This window comes from Bos grunniens, chromosome 5 (genome assembly GCF_055505025.1).
Source record: "Bos grunniens cultivar Pamir isolate PY7600 chromosome 5, Bosgru_T2T1.0, whole genome shotgun sequence".
Lineage (NCBI taxonomy): Eukaryota > Metazoa > Chordata > Mammalia > Artiodactyla > Bovidae > Bos > Bos grunniens.
Window position 1 is genome coordinate 76,037,281 of NC_141169.1, and position 16,886 is coordinate 76,054,166.

At 46.7% G+C, this 16,886-nt stretch overlaps 1 protein-coding gene and 1 long non-coding RNA gene across 3 annotated transcripts in view; one reads left to right on the top strand and one right to left on the bottom strand.

Annotated features, from left to right (window-relative positions):
• The window catches only part of CACNG2 (calcium voltage-gated channel auxiliary subunit gamma 2), a 124,891-nt gene that overhangs the window by 27,011 nt on the left and 80,994 nt on the right, over positions 1-16,886 (bottom strand). The window lies entirely within an intron of this gene.
• On the top strand, positions 10,064-14,935 carry LOC147372451 (uncharacterized). The gene is made up of 2 exons (XR_015164101.1): positions 10,064-11,584; positions 12,629-14,935. It is a non-coding gene; the product is annotated as an uncharacterized LOC147372451 (long non-coding RNA).

A 16,886-nucleotide genomic window follows, 5' to 3' on the forward strand; every position in this document is an offset into this window, starting at 1 on the left:
CCCCAACAAGAGCAATACCCACTGCCAGGCCACCCTCCTTGCTTCCCTAGATGACTGTGGTAGCCTCCCCACTGGCCATTTTGTACTCACTCTTATCCATCTTTACAGAATGATCATAGTGAAGCTTTGACAATGCAGATCTGTTCAAGCCATCTTCAGTTTGAAGTGCTCAACAGCTTCTTGATGTTCTTAGGGAAAATTTCAACATCTTTAACAGGGCCCAACCGCCGTCTGGTCTAACCTCTGTCTCAGTGCACCTGCAGTCCCAGCTCCCTTCCCGCCATGCTCCCTCCTTCTATGGGGCCTTTGCATATGCTGGTCTAGCCTCCTGTGCCCCCACCGTCTCCTTTGTTGTCCCTCCCTCGATGTCTCTATGTCCTCCCGAACTGTGCTAGTGTGGGATCTACCACTCCTCTGGCTGCTCTGTGGTCAGGGGAGGGCTCAAGGCATGAGTGATGCCGGTGGGAATGTTCTAGCGGAGAGGGAATGCTTGATAACCCGGGGAGGGGTGGGACAATACAGAAGCACTGTGAGGGGGAGGAGGCCTGGGACACAAGTGCAAGGCCAGCCTCACATGGATGCTGGTCCATCCACGGCACTGTGGGGAGCGGGCAGTGTGGAGGCGGATGCAGGCGATGGGTAGGCATGGTGGAAGCTTGTGACACTTCTCTTCTGGTTGCTTCTACTTTCTGAATGAAATGGGAAACAGAATTGTCAACTGAGAGGAAAGGGAGGAAGGAAGTGAAAATTTTCTCCATGAGAGTGAAGAAGGAATGGGCTAGGCTTGAGACATGAAGTATATGTGTTGGTGGCCTGACAGTTCCTCCTGAGGTTCTGTGCTTTTTTCTGAACACATTTAGGATATGGGGCAGTCCAGCTGGAGGGTTGCCTTTAACCAGGATGAAGGTCTGTGAGATGAATGCAAGAAGGGGAGGCGGAAAGGGAGTAGATTATTGCCAGGAGCCAGTGTGAGGAGCTCTGCCCATGGCAAAGGTCATGAGGAAGGAGGCTCGACATCAACACAGGGGGAACAATAGGGCTGATGACCCCAATTGTTCCAGATTATGAAGACGGATCAGACTGTAAGCTGGTAAAGGTTCCAGTGAAAAGAAGGTGGGATCAGTGCGTTGAAAGCATAAGGTGAGGGTCAAGGAATTGCTGGTGGGGGTGAGGGGGTGGGGAGATGCTCTGGGGAGTAAGCTGGAAGGGTGGGGCGAGGGAGTCAGAGAGGCTGAGATTGTGGAAGGGCATGGTTGTTGGTAACTTCAGGGTGAAGGATAAGACCATGAACTGGGTGGCTCGGGTCAGGTGGAGGTTGGGAAGCCATTGAAAATATTTAGCAAAGCTCAGACAAATTATTTAGGTTGGTGCAAAAGTAACTGCAGTTTGTTGGACTTTGTTGTTTCATTTGTGGTGCTAGTGGTAAAAAGCCTGCCTGCCGGTGCAGAAGACTTAAGAGATGTGGGTTCAATCCCTGGGATGGGAAGATTACCTGGATAAGGAAATGCCAACCCACTCCAGTATTCTTGCCTAGATAATCCCATGGATAGGGGAGCCTGGCGGACTATAGTCCATAGTGTCACAAACAGTTGGGCATGACTGTGTGTGACTTAGCACGCACACATGCCTACATCATTTTAATGCACATTTCTTGCTTTTTTTTTTTTGCTAATGACTTATTACTTGCTGTTTATTTTATATTTATTTTAGACCAGGGAAGTGATGTTAGACAAAAAGAAAATTTGAGTGATTATCTTATTTGAGTTCAAATTGGGTTGTAAAGCAGTGGAGACAACTTGCAAGATCAACAACACATTAGGCCCAGGAACTGATAACAAATGTACAGTGCAGTGGTGATAAAGAAGTTTTTCAGGGGAGATTAGAGCCTGGAAGATGAGTGCAGTGGCCAGCCATTGGAAGTTGACAATGACCAAATGAGAGCATCGTCAAAGCTGATCCTCTTACAACTATAAGAGAAGTTGCTGGAGAGCTCAGCACTGACCATTCTATGGTTGTTCAGCATTTGAAATGAATTGGGAAGGTGGGTGCCTCATGAGCTGATTGTAAATAAAAAAAATCATCTTCTCTTATTCTATGCAACAACAATGCACCGTTTCTATATTGGATTGTGATGTGCAATGAAAAGTGGATTTCATACAATGATCAGTGACAACCAGCTCAGTGGTTGGATGGAGAAAAAGCTCCAAGTACTTCCTAAAGTTAAACTTGTACCAAAAAAAGGTCATGGTCACTGTTTGGTGGTTTGCTGCCTGTGTCATCTACTACAGTTTTCTGAGTCCTGATGACATGATTACATCTGAGAAGTATGCTCAGCAAATCCATAAGATGCACTGAAAACTTCAGCATCTACAGCTGGCATTGATCAACAGAAAGAGCCCAGTTCTTCACACAATGCCCGATCACACATCACACAACCAAGCTGTCAAAAGTTGAATGATCTGGGCTACAAGTTTTGCTTCTTTCTCTATATTCACCTGACCTCTCACAAACTGACTGCCACTTCTTCAAGCATCTCAGCTTTTTGAAGTGAAAATGCTCCCACAACCAGCAGGAGGCAGAAACTGCTTTCCAGAAGTCGGTCGAATCCCGAAGCATGGATTTTTATGCTACAGGAATAAACAAACTTATTTCTCATTGGCAAAAATGTGCTGATTTTAATGGTTCCTATTTTGATTAATAAAGATGTGCTTGAGCCTAGTTAAAATGATTTAAAATTCACAGTCTAAAACTGCAATTACTTTTTCACCAAACTATAATATACAAGATAATACTAGCCTATAATATACAAGATAAAACCAAATAACTTCTATATAAAGACAAAACTAAATGTTCACTTTTATTTCCTATATACATCAAATACATATTATAAAACTGCTTACCAAGTTAAACATTGACGTGCAAATGATTCATCCAATTATTCTAATAGGCCCCAAATCAATGGTTGGTTTTTAGAAATTATTGGTGTGATCTTTTGATGATGAGTCTTTTACAAGCTAAATGATGGCCCTGTCTGCATGGAGATTTGACACAGGGAACCACACCAGATGCTTCTCGCCCTTCTCTGTTAGAGTAAGAGTCATTCTGTCTCAGTGTAGAGAGTTTTCTACTAACCTCTGAGGGACAGAAAACTAAGATCATGGCATCTGGTCCCATCATTTCATGGCAAACAGATGGAGAAACAATGGAAACAGTGACAGACTTTATTTTCTTGGGCTCCAAAATGACTGCAGGTGGTGACTGCAGCCATGAAATTAAAAGACACTTGCTCCTTGGAAGAAAAGCTATGAACAACCTAGACAACATATTAAAAAGCAGAGACATTACTTTGCCAACAAAGTTCCATCTAGTCCAAGCTATGGTTTTTCCAGTAGTCATGTATGGATGTGAGAGTTAGACTGTAAAGAAAGCTGAGCTCTGAAGAATTGATGCTTTTGAACTGTGGTGTTGGAGAAGACTCTTGAGAGTCCCTTAGATAGCAAGGAGATCAAGCCAGTCCATCCTAAAGGAAATCAGTCCTGAATATTCATTGGAAGGACTGATGCTGAAGCTGAAGCTCCAATACTTTGGTCATCTGATGCGAAGAACTAACTCACTGGAAGAGACCCTGATGCTGGGAAAGATTGAAGGCAGGAAGAGAAGGGGATTATAGAGGATGAGATGGTTGGATGTCATCACCGACTCAATGGACATGAGTTTGAGCAAGCTCCAGGAGTTGGTGATGGACAGGGAGACCTGGCGTGCTACAGTCCATGGGGTTACAAAGAGTCAGACATGACTGAGTGACTGAACTGAACTGAACTGAGAGACAGAAGATTAGTGGTGAGGAATGACTGAGGTAAACTGGGACCCAGGCTGTAGTGGGATTGATCCCAGTGGTCTCTGAGGTTGATGGTGATGATGAGGCTGTGAGCATTGGTTGGAGCATAGGGGTCTCCAGGAGCACTGGGGGCTCTGTGGCCTAGGACTCAGTCTGACTGACTAAGGCGGTGCTTAGGCTCATGAAGCAGTACCCTGGTGGTACCACACTGTTATTGGTAGAATTTAAGTTTGGTAGAACATCTATGTCTGCAGACATTACTACTAATAGTGAAGAGGGGTATCATCTTGTTTTCTGGATGCCAGCCTTGAGTTCTGGTGTATTTCTTTCTGGTTGGTGGCCATCAAGTCCAGGGATTGATTCAGCTTCAGGCACAGATAGATCCAAGTGCTCAAATATCTGGTGTCTCTCACCATCTCTGTTCATCTTTCCTCTCTCCTCAGGGTAGACATTAAGGGATGACTAAGTGCCTGGCTCTGGGGTGGTGGAGGGAAACCTGACCTGATCCTTGCCTTTCAGGGATGCATAGTTTTGGGGGGAAAATAGATAGCACAGAATTTACTAGAATGTAATATCTCACATCCTATATTAGAGAGATATAAGGCATCCGATCCCATTACTTCATGATGAATAGATAGGGAAACAATGGAAACAGTGAGAGACTTTATTTTCTTGGGCTCCAAAATGACTGCAGATGGTGACTGCAACCATGAAATTAAAAAACGCTTGCTCCTTGGAAGAAAAGCTATGACAAACCTAGATAGCATATTAAAAAGCAGAGACATCACTTTGCCGACAAAGATCCCTCTAGTCAAAGCTGTGGCTTTTCCAGTAGTTATGTATGGATGTGAGAGTTGGACCATAAAGAAAGCTGAGCTCTGAAGAATTGATGCTTTTGAACTGTGGTGTGGGAGAAGACTCTTGAGAGTCCCTTGACTGCAAGGAGAGCAAATCAGTCAATCTGGAAGGAAATTAACTCTGAATATTCATTGGAAGAACTGATGCTGAAGCTCCAATACTTTGGCCACCTGATGGGAAGAGCAGACTCATTGGAAAAGACCCTGATGCTGGGAAAGATTGAAGGCAGGAGGAGAAGGCAGGGACAACAGAGGATGAGATGGTTGGATGGCAACACTAGTTCAATGGACATGAGTTTGAGCAAACGCCAGGAGACAGTGAAGCACAGGCAAATCTGGTGTGCTGGAGTCCATGGGGTCACAAAGGGTCAGACACGACTGAATGACTGAACAATAGCAACAAGGCCTTATGGGCTTCCCTGGTGGCTCAGTGGTAAAGAACCCGTCTGCCAATGCAGAAGATGTGAGTTTGATCCCTGAGTGGGGATCTACCAGGGGATCTACCCTGGAGGAGGAAATGGCAACCCAAGTATTCTTGCCTGGAAAATTCCACTGACAGAGAAGCCTGGTGGGCCATAGTCTCTGGAGTCACAAAGGAGTTGGACATGACTTAGTGACTAAACAACAACAGTAAGAACACAAAGCCTTATGGGATCATAGTTGTTCAGCTAACGTGTATGTTGCACAGACTGTATGCCATGTTCTGTGTGATCTGCTGAGGACACAGAGGAAAAAAATCGACTTTCTGTCCCCACAGAGCTTGCCATCTATGGGAGACAGGGAGGAGGTGCTGTGGGGTAGCAGGATGTGTGTTCTGACGAAGCAGGGTGTGTCTGAGAACACACAGAGGATTGCAGATTCAGATGTGGGCGTGCGTGAGTGTTGACACAGGCTTCCTGACTCAGAAGGTGGAGGAGTCAGCCAGGTGAAGCAGGTAGGTAAGGGTGTGTGTGTGTGTGTGTGTGTGTGTTGGGGCATGTGAGGAAGCAGTGGAGGGTGAGAAGGGATTCTAGGAAGAGGCAAGTCAGGGAAGAGCAAGGTCAGGGGAGTGCTGGGCACACAGGAAGGGGCAGAGTGTCTCAGGGCGCCAGGCCAGTCCTCCAGGGCAGAGCTGGGGGTAAGAGGGAAATCTGGAGGCAGCATTGTGCTGGGGCTGGCTTACATCTTGGGAGCTGATTGTTAGTGTCTCTTCATAACTCACATGAGGAGCTTGAAATCAGCCACAGTGCAAGTGTTTGCACCACGGACATTGGAAAACACTACAAATCAAGGTCCTGTATCCCTGCACAGAGAGCCAGCTGGTAAACATTTACCAGCAAACCCCCAGATGCAGGGCAGTCTCATATGAGGGGTTGGCTGGTGCAAAGACATGACATCTTCATGGGAGTGGAGATTTACAGAAAGATTGATCCCAACAAGAAGGTTGGATGGGTGAGGGTGAGGGCAGGAGATGGCTGGGGAGTAGGCAGGGATCTGATCCTGCTGGGCTTGTGGTCCAGGCTGAAGTGAGGAGGGGGCATCTCAGCGCCCACTCCCCCCACAAGCACTGGCTTTGAGCTTCTGGAGGATGAGGAGATGGGGGAGATTCTTCCACCATGAGGGCTTCTCAGGTGGTCCTAGTGGTAAAGAATCCACTTGCCAATGCAGGAGACATAAGAGACTTGGAGTTTGATCCCTGGCTTGGGAGGATCCCCTGGAGGAAGGTAGGGCAACCCACTCCAGTATTCTTGTCTGAAGAATCCCATGGACAGAGAAACCAGGTGGGCTACAGTCCGTGGGGTCGCAAAGAGTAGGACACGACTGAAGCAACTTAGCACACACACACTCCCACCATGAACCGTAAAGGATTTTTCTGCCAAGGGGACCAACAACTGTGAAATCTCTACTGAACCTCCACTCCAGAAGGGCCAACGATGTCGCGCCAACCCCAGAGCTCAGAGACCTCAAGCCAAGCCTTGGAGGGAAGGCCAAGGGCTGAGTCTTAGACTGCCACAGCTCTGCCTCCAGGAATTCCCCGCTTCAGTCTGAGAATTTCAGCTTGCAGGTATGAAGTAGTTTAAAAGGAGGTTTCATCAGCTTTGTAAAAAGCACATTAATATCTCACAACACCAACTGCTGTCTCGTTTCTTTGAGATACAATAACCTCTTCATAAACCTGGTCATTAAGGGTTGAACAAGCGCTGTTTTATTTTTCCACATATTCAGGAGAGGCTGAAAGAGTAGCTCAGAACCTGGAGGCCACGCTGAGGGAGCTGGCTGACGCACGGGTAGGAAGTCGGTGAAGTAATTTTTTAAGTAAAGCAAATGAAGGGTTTGGTGGGAGCTGCCGGCGCTGTGTTTTAAACCTTTTCTGCTCCTGGCTTTTTGCTGTGCTGGGAGGGCCCTCCCTGATGGCAGGGATTAACGAGACCCTGGGGCGGGTGGGCGAGGCCGGCCTCACCCACCTCTCTGGGAACCTCAGCCCCCAAGCAGTGCTGGCACTGGCGGCTGCTGGAAGGTTTGAAAAAAAACTCTCTCCCCATTCATTCATTCATTCATTGAATTGTTTTCAATGGCTGCTGCATGCTAGGTCTTGTGCAGGCGTTGGCTGGGGTTAGAGTGGAGTAAGAAGACTGCCCTGCCTGCCTGCTTTCCTGAATCCGTCTCCAGGTGTGCCCTGAGAGCCCACCTTTCGGAAGTCCTGGGTATAGCACTGTGCACTTTTGCACACATCTCTGGGAGGAAGAAAAAGTGAAAGTATTAGTTGCTCAGTCGTGTTCGACTCTTTGCGACCCCAGGGACTGCAACCTGCCAGGCTCCCCTGTCCATGGGATTCTCCAGGCAAAAATACTGAAGTGGGTTGCCTTTCCCTTCTCCAGGGGCTTTTCCTGACCCAGGAATGGAACCTGGGTCTCTTGCATTGTAGGCGGATTCTTTACCATCTGAGCCATCAGAGACTATCCTGTCTTGATTCTTGTCAGCTGCTTCTTTAGTTCTTTCAGTGTGATATGGGGAAGAGACTGGACCCCAGACTCAGAGAGTCCCAGCCTCAAAGCCCAGCTCTGCTAGCTATCAGCTATGCCGCCCTGACCAAGTCATGTGACCTCTCTGTGCCTATTTCCTTCTTTGTAAAAAGGAAATTCTTGCCCTGTGGGGGTAATTCTGAGGACTCAATGAGAAAGCCCCTTGTACAGTCCCTAACTCAGAGCAGCACTCAACCAATGTAATCCTTCCTTCTCTCTCTTCTTCAAATGACACCTCTTTCAAGAAGCCTTTCTTGATTGCCCTTAGTTGGAAAGACTCTTTTTCTCCTCTATGCCCCTCTGAAGTGCGACTAGGTTTTAATGGGCATAGGAGTCACTAGGGGATCATGTTAAACCAGTTGCTGACTCGGTGGGTCTGGAGAAGACCCTGAAACTTGGTATTTCTTGCAAGCTCAAAGGCAGTGTTGTGATTCAGGGTCCCTGGTGGACTATATTTTGGGTTGATTTTGAATACTTTGTATCTGCTTTAATCGTATTTTGTGCTCTGGTATCATTGTTCAGGGAAAAAATGGCTTCAAATCTGTAAGTTCCTCAAGGGCAGAATTTCCTTGATTCTAAGAACTTCCATGCACATTTCAGTGAAATTGGGATGTGTCTTACAATTGATGGGTTCATTTACTGCTGTGTGTCTCTCTTTCCCCGAAGAATCATTATTACATTGATGGTGTGTCTTACAATTAATGATAATAGCTACACAACAAGTGTTTATTGAACGAATGGACAAATAAACAAATGAATCTGTGTGCGTGTGTCTATGTGCGCGGAGAGTATTCTATACATTTCCATTCTCCTGAACAGATGAACATTGTGCCAACTATTAGAATCCCTGGAGCACCAGGATCTTTTGTGGCTCTCTTATTAAAAGCCTATTTGAGGGACTTCCCTGGTGGTCCAGAGGCTAAGACTCCATGCTTCCCAATGCAGAGTGCCTGGGTTTGATCCCTGGTTGGGTAATTAGATCCCACCTGAAACAATGAGTATCGAAGATTGATCCCATGTGCTACAACTAAGACTTGGCACAGCCAAATAAATAAATAAATATTTTAAAAGCCTATTTGACAGTCTCAAAGTATGTGTATATCCTAAACCCCAGCAATTTCCCTTAGAAATTTGCCTTGGGAAGCCCTTGCCTGTATACATAAGGAGGTGTATATGAGAATGTTCCTAACAGCAGTGCTTGAAACAACACAACCCTGGGAACAACTTGCATTTTTCTCATCAGAAGAATGATAATAACTTGGAGCATATTAATATAATGAGATATGACTCAGCAATGAATGGGAGTAGATTACAGCTACACTTGTCAACACCGGTGAATTCCACACACATGATACTGTGCAGCACACACACAAAAACAGACTCACAGGCATAGAACACAAACTTAAGGTTACCAAAGGGGAAGGGGGCAGGGATAAATCAGGAGTTTGGGATTAAAATATACACACTACTGTATAGAAAATGGATTACCAACAAGGACCTACTATGTAGCATAAGGAACTATATGCAATATCTTATAATAACCTATAGTGGAAGAGAATGTAAAAAAGAGTGTGTATGTGTATATATATATATATATATACACACACACACACACACACATACATATAAATATATAACTGAATTACTTTGTTGTATATCTGAAATGGGCACAACATTGTAAGTCAACTATATTTCAACAAAAATTTTAAAAATACTGAACACAGAAATCAAGCCATGGATAAATACATATGGTATGATTCCATTTACACAAAGTTAAACATGTACAACTGGACAATAGATTTTTAAGGACATGGGTTCAATCCCTGCTCCAGGAAAATCCCACATGCCACATGGCAACTAAATCCAGGCATCACAGGTATTGAGCCAGCATGCTAGAGCCCCTGAACTGCAACTGCTGAAGCCTGTGTGCCTAGAGCATGTGCTCCAAGCAAGAGTAGCCACCAGAGTAAGAAGCCTGAGCACCACAAAGAAGAGTAGCCTGCACTCGCTGCAAGTAGAGAAAGCCTGAGTGCAGCAACGAAGACCCAGCACGGCCATACATAGATAAATAATGAAAAAGGAAAGACAAAGGAAACACGTGGTTGTGGTGAAACTGTAAAGTCAAGCAAGCAGTGATAAACACAGAATTCAAGAGGGTGTCGACCAGACCCGAGGGAGAAGGGGTAAGGGAGGGGACAGGTCAGCTTCAGTGTGCTGGGATGCTCCATTTCTTAACCTGGTGGTCAGTTCACAGGTCTTCATTCTATTGCTGTTCTCTGTGCCTCACTATGGCAGAGACTACTGGCTGTTTCCTAATGTCCCATCTTTTCCATCTTCCCATGTTTTGCTTGGACAGGTGGCTTCCCAGAATATAGACTTTAGTTACCAGCTGCTCTTGAAGCTAGAGGTGACCGTGTGACCAAGCTCTGACCAATGGGATGGAAGTGGAAGTGGAGGGAGCGACATCCTTCAAGGGATGGCATGTGCCTTTCTCAGCCCCTTCCTCTGGGCACATGGAATAGAGAGCTCCAGTTGCCATCTTGGACTGTGATGCAACCTTGAGGATGGAGAGCTGCATGATGGAAGAATCAAAGACATCTGGGCCATGCCATCAATGGAGAGTCTTATCTCCCAGACGTCATATCTCCAAAGTTGGGTGATGAGAGAGAAATAAGCTATCTTTTTTAGCTAAAAAACAACCCTTGTTGCCAAACCTAATTGCAATCAGTGTAATCATGCATGTTAAAATAGTCTTTTATATGTATTTAGTATTAGATACTTTTTAAAGAACCCTGCGGAGAAGACAATGGCATCCCACTCCGGTACTCTTGCCTGGAAAATCCCACGGATGGAGGAGCCTGGTGGGCTGCAGTCCATGGGGTCGCTGAAAGTCAGATACGACTGAGCGACTTCACTTTCACTTTTCACTTTCCTGCATTGGAGAAGGAAATGGCAATCCACTCCAGTGTTCTTGCCTGGAGAATCCCAGGGACGGGGGAGCCTGGTGGGCTGCCGTATATGGGGTCGCACAGAGTCGGACACGACTGAAGTGACTTAGCTTAGCTTAAAGAACCCTGACGCTGGGAAAGATTGAAGGCAGAAGGAGAAGGGGATGACAGGATGAGATGGGGATGACAGAGGATGAGACGGTTGGATGGTATCACCAACTCGATGGACATGAGTTTGAACAGGCTCTGGGAATTGGTGATGCACAGGGAAGCCTGGCATGCTGCAGTCCATGGGGTCGCAAAGGGTTGAACACGACTGAGCAGCTGAACTGAAAGAACACTTAGTGCTTGCGTCGAGTAGGTTCTCACTAAGTATCTACAGAATAATTGAATAAAAGGATGAATTAGAAATTGTCTCAGTCTTCTTCACAACCTCTTTGTTCAGGATAAACTTTTCTCCAGTTCAGTGCCGGCTGTGGCCATGACTAAGGGAAGACATGGGCAGGGGCATTGCTGAGAATTGGGGTGCAAATCAGCCTTAGACAAGGGAGCCAGGAAAGAGGTGAAGAGAGTGGGTTTGACCTCACACAGGAGGAGTGAATGGATCCTGGTGGAGATAAGTGAACCAGGATCCTCAATGCTTAGAGACTGTGGACAGGCCCCCAAGGTGGTGGTCAGGGCCCTACACTGGGAGCTCTGTGTGTCGCAGGCAGGGGTACTCTTGCTGGTGGATTATGTGGACCTGACCAAGAATGAGAACTTGGGAGGATCTAGGTTCTGAACTTCAATGCCCCTTCATCATAACCTTGTATCTCTGGCCCCCTCACTCCACAGTGTTGACGCTGGAGCAGGCTCCCAGGGACAGGAAAACGTCATGCCCTCAAGTACCACCATGTGATTGAAAGCCCTGTGCAATGAGGTTAAGGACCCTCCACAGAGGTAACGAGTCAACCTAAAATGTACTCCATAAAGCAGGCCTTTATGTTTGAGTGTTGTCAAAAGCCGTGAAACCATCCTCAAAAACAATTCTTAGTTCAGCTCCTGCTGCTAGAGAGGCAGGGAGGGTCAGTGGTTAGTCTCAGAGTCTGGAGGTGGGAAACCTGGGTTCGTAGCCCAGTTGTACCACAAAGCCCCTCTGAACCTCAGTCTTTTCATCTGTAACGTGGGGAGACAGTAGACCTATCTCACTGGGGCTGTGAGAATTGCATAAAACCCTACACTGAGAGGGTTTAGCACAGTGCCTGGCACACAGTAGGTTCTCAAAAAGTGTCAGGTGCTACTGCCTGGGGCCCATGCTGGGGGTGCAGATGGATCACCCAGTCCCTGCTCTCAAGAAGCTGCGGGACTAGTTGGGGAGAGTAGTGGTTACTTTCCGTGTCAGGATTGCTCCCAGGGGGAGGCAGGCCTAGGGAGGATGGGAAGCTGATAGGCATAGACCCTCTGGAACAGGATTGATCAAATGGCTCTGTCAACCCCAGGAGTGGGCAGGCAATGAATAAGCACTGTTGTGTGCCAACAGCTCTACATTCATCTCGAGAGCCTGGCGGCGCAGTGGAAAGATGGCCGGGCTGCTTGGTGAGACAGCGGGTGCTTGCACCGTCTTTCTGCCGTGTCTTAACCACGTGATCTTGGGCAAGTCACTGACTTCAGGATTCATTCAGGGCTTCAGCCAGTCCTCATTTCTACTGAATGCCCATTAATTGTAGTGATTGAGCTGGGCACCGTGGTAGAGAGGGGGTCAGTACAGCAGGACTCCCTAAACCCCTGGAACAGTGTCTAGGAGGCACTGAGACACAGAGTCAATGTACCTGGCCCTGGGTGAAAACAACAGCAAGGGCAGGGTGGTCACATGGGCCCCTTGGAGAAACTGTCAGGAGCGAGGTGCTGGGTTAAACACTGTACATCAATGGGGAGGTAAATGAAGGTAAACGAAGGTAAAATCAATCCTAAAAAAAAATCCCTCTATTATTTTCTCCACTTTAGAGGTGTGGAAATAGAGGCACCGAGAGATGAAGACATGCACTGAAGGATTCACAGTGTGAGCCAAATAGCGGGGATTTGACCCCAGGCAGTGGGGCCAAAGAGCGGATACTTTCAAACTGTGGTGCTGGAGAAGACTCTTGAGAGTCCCTTGGACTGCAAGGAGATCAAACCAGTCAATGCTAAAGGAAGTCAACCCTGAATATTCACTGGAAGGACTGATGCTGAAGTTGAAACTCCAATACTTTGGCCACCTTATGCAAAGAGCTGATTCATTGGAAAAGACCCTGATGCTGAGAAAGATTGAGGGCAGGAGGAGAAGGGGGCGACAGAAGATGAGATGATTGGACGGCATCACTGACTCAATGGACATGAGTTTGAGCAAACTTTAGGAGATGGTGAAGGACAGGGAAGCCTGGTGTGCTGCAGTCCATGGGGTTGTAAAGAGTCAGACACGACTGAGTGACTGAACAACAGTGGGATTCTGGTGAACCACTAAGTGATACTGTTACTGCAGAGGACAAGATGGTGGAGGGTGCATCATTTCATCTGAGTGGTGGTGAGTTGTCAGGAAGGCTTCCTGGAAGAAGCTCCATCTCAGATGAGCCACAAGGGATAAGTAGAAATTGTCAGTTGAATGGAAGGGCAGGGAGGTGCTGGGGGGAAGAGCAAAGGTTAACCAAAGAAAGAAGATGGGATCCTGCCACCAAGAGTTTTGGTCTGTCTGAAGGACAGATGGTCGGGCTGGATATAAGCATGTGTGTGTGTAACCAGTCTTGAGAGATAGTAGTTGTGGTTAGATTATTCAGGACCTAATAAGCCATTAGAAGTATAAACTTAGAGCAGTGGAGAGCAACCAAGGATTTTTTAAGCAGGTGGTTGATGTGGCCAGACTTGTGATTTAGGATGATAGTCCTGGTGGCTGCATGGGGCGTGGACTGGAGAGACAAGCCTGGAAGCCATGAGCCCAGTCCAAGCCACCAGCATCTCTTGCCGGGACCATTGCAACAGGAGTAGTCCAGGTGAGAGATGGAGGTGGCTCAGGCAGGGTGGGGACAGTGATGATGGAGAGACCTGCGTGTGTATGAAGTCAGCTGAGATTTATTTATCTGCAATATGGGGAAATGGGCCAGTCCTGTTTCCCTGAGGGTGTGATTGAATAGATGAAATGAGATAAAATTGAGAGCTAATAAACTCACTTGGTAAGCTGCAGAGCCCTGTGCAGGGGTGCAGGCTGTTTAGCCCAGGCAGCCACTGGGGATGAGACGGGGCCAGATGCAACTCTCCCTCCACATATGCTTCCTACTCTCTGGACAAACTGCTGCTCTAACTTAATTCATTAGTTGTGCCTCCTTGGGTTAGTCACTTCCCCTTCTCTAAGCTTCTATCTTCTTCAGTCAGTCAGTCAGTTCAGTCGCTCAGTCGTGCCCGACTCTTTGGGACCCCATGAATTGCAGCACGCCAGGCCTCCCTGTCCATCACCAACTCCTGGAGATCACTCAAACTCATATCTTCTCCTTATGTTGTTGCAAATATGAATAAAATAATATGCAGAGTACTTGACATTGTGCCACCAAGGAAGTGCTAGGAAATAAAAATCTTTACAGGGCTAGCGTTTCTTGCACTACTCTGTGTACACAGATCATGGGGCCTGGCTGCCAGGAGGTGTCCCACAGGCACTGTCACTTGAGGGACCCTCATTCCTGCCAGCATCTCAGGAAGTCACCGACATATTGTCTAGATGCCTCCAAGGAACGAGAAGACGTCAATGGCCTTTCCTGCTTTACAGAATCTGCCTTAAATTTTTGACCACCAATTTCCCTGAGTCCACTTTGGTTCATTTTCATCTGCTTAAGTACATTCAATTTCATGGCAGAGATCCAGTCCAAAGTGGTTAAATGCCACCCAAGCCACTGACCCACAAGGATGGACATGTTTCATGGGATGAGGATCTGTATACCTGGAAATGCTTATCTAACTTCATTCTTGTTTCCAAGCCAAACACAAAACTCGGAAATCTTGTCTTCCATTGCCTACAGCACAAAGGGCGGATATCTTTAGGACCAGATTCCCACCCATGCCCAGTTGGAACCAGAGCTTCCCACCTTATCTGCTTTGACTCTTGTCTCCCAGCTATGCTGGACTCAGAAAAGCATATGGGGACTGCCCTGGTGGTCCAGTGGCTAAGACTCTGTGCTCCCAATGCAGGGGGCCTGGGTTCCATCCCTGGTCAAGGAACTAGATCCCATTTGGTGTAACTATCAGTAAGATCCGGCACAGCCAAATAAATAAACAAATTAAAAAAGAAAAGCATCTGCCCCTTCTTCTTTCCTCCTCATTACTTACAATTTCCCTCCTCACAGAATCAAACTCTCCTCTCTTCCCTGTCTGAAACAATTTACTCCAGAGGGTAGCAGTATACAGGTAGGACCAGGACTAAGATCAAGTGCCTAGGGTCCAAATTTCAGGATGTGCTCACCTTCAGGGTGGTGCAGGTTCAGGGAGCATCTTCTTCAGTTTTTCAGCTTGCCCTTAGCCTGGCCCAATAAAGGGGAGATGTCAGATCGGTACCTGGGTGGGTGTTATGTTTTCAGAACTGCTTCCCAAGGTAGTGAGCTCCTTGTCATTGGAGGGGTTCAAGCAGAAGGTGGTCAGCTGCCTCTTAGGGTTGTTGAAGGGGGCACTTGTGTATTAGCTGGGAGGTGGAGTAGGCGCTTCTGAGGTCTTCCATCTTTTGGAAGTTAGGATTTATGGAGCCCTCCCTGATCCCACAGCTTAGGGCTGTCTATCCTTCTTTTCAACTCTGCGTTTACCTCCAAGATCACTCATCTGGCAATTAACCACAGGCTGCCTCGTGACAGCTCTTGTATTGCTGTCTTTTCATTTCAAATTTCACGAGTGTATGTGTCATTTTCTGAATAGCGTTCCACACGCACTGAGGACGAGATTAACTGCACACTTTCCGTTCTCTCTCAGTGGATATGAGAGCCTCTCTAATGTTTATTTAAAATCCCCTCTGTGCCGATACTTTATATCTCACCTAATTCAATGATCACATCAACCCCTTGGGTAGATCTTATTAATGAGCCTATTCTATAGATGAGAAACTGGAGGCTTGCTGAGTTATTAGTAATATTAGTTCATTAATTAATATTCAGATTCGGATATTAGCTACTGTTTAAAATGGAAATGCAAGACTGAAGGTATCAGACTGTTTGGGTGTGGAGCTTTGGGCAAATTGCCTAAGGGCTTTGTGCCTCTGTCTCCTCACCTTAAAATGGGATAACATCATTGATTTCACAGGTTCTTATGAGAGTTGAATAAGTGAACATACACATAAAACTCTTAGAATAGTGCATTTCCTGAGCTTTCCACACACATTACCTGTTATTATTATTGTCATCGTTATTCATAATAACAGGAAAGAGAATGAGTAGAATGTGAGTCTTAGTATTTCCAGATGCATGCATAGATCTGGACCAGTCATCCAGATAGGAAGACAGGCCAGTTACCGACAGTGCTGGTGAATTTTCTCAGAATTGTCCCTCTCCCCAGGAGAGAATCCTGCCAGGAGCCATTTGTAGACATAGAGATGTGGATCTCTCATGAGTCTAACTGACAAGATTCACTGCCACAGAACTCGCTCACCTTTGGGGAAACTTCAAAAAAGCATTTTCAAAACTACAAAGCTGAGGGCTAGTCTTGGTCTTCATTCATTCATTAATTGATTGATTAAAAACATGTTGTCAGGTTTCTGTGAGCTAGGCACTCTGCTAGCAGATGAGGATGGAAAAATCAGAATCTTTGCTGTGAAGCCTTCATAGTCTGGGGGATTGGTGGACCAGCCCCACAAAGCCAGGCTGTGCTCAAAGAGGAGTTGAGAGACAGCCAGGCTGCCTTCTGCCTCTTCACTACAATCCCAGAGAGGGAAGGGGTTCTTGAGGGACAAGGAAAATTACTGCGAGGAATTGCAGCTGATCCACACAGCTCAGCGAGGAGGGAGATCAGGAGGGAGGTGGAGATGGTTGTACCAGTTGCCAGGTGTGAGCTGAAGAAATGAAGCAAGTTTTTGGGGGGACCACCAAAACCTCTGTCCCCCTCCCCCCAGCTGAACACGAACAGACTCTGGAAAGACCTGCCCTGCCTGCCAGTGCCTCTGACCACAGTTGGCTGCTAAAGGAGCACTTTTATTGCTGTTGGGAAGGCAAACGCTGTTTGCCTTTCTGTCACTTAAAACAATGTGGTGTTGTGACACTCTGGA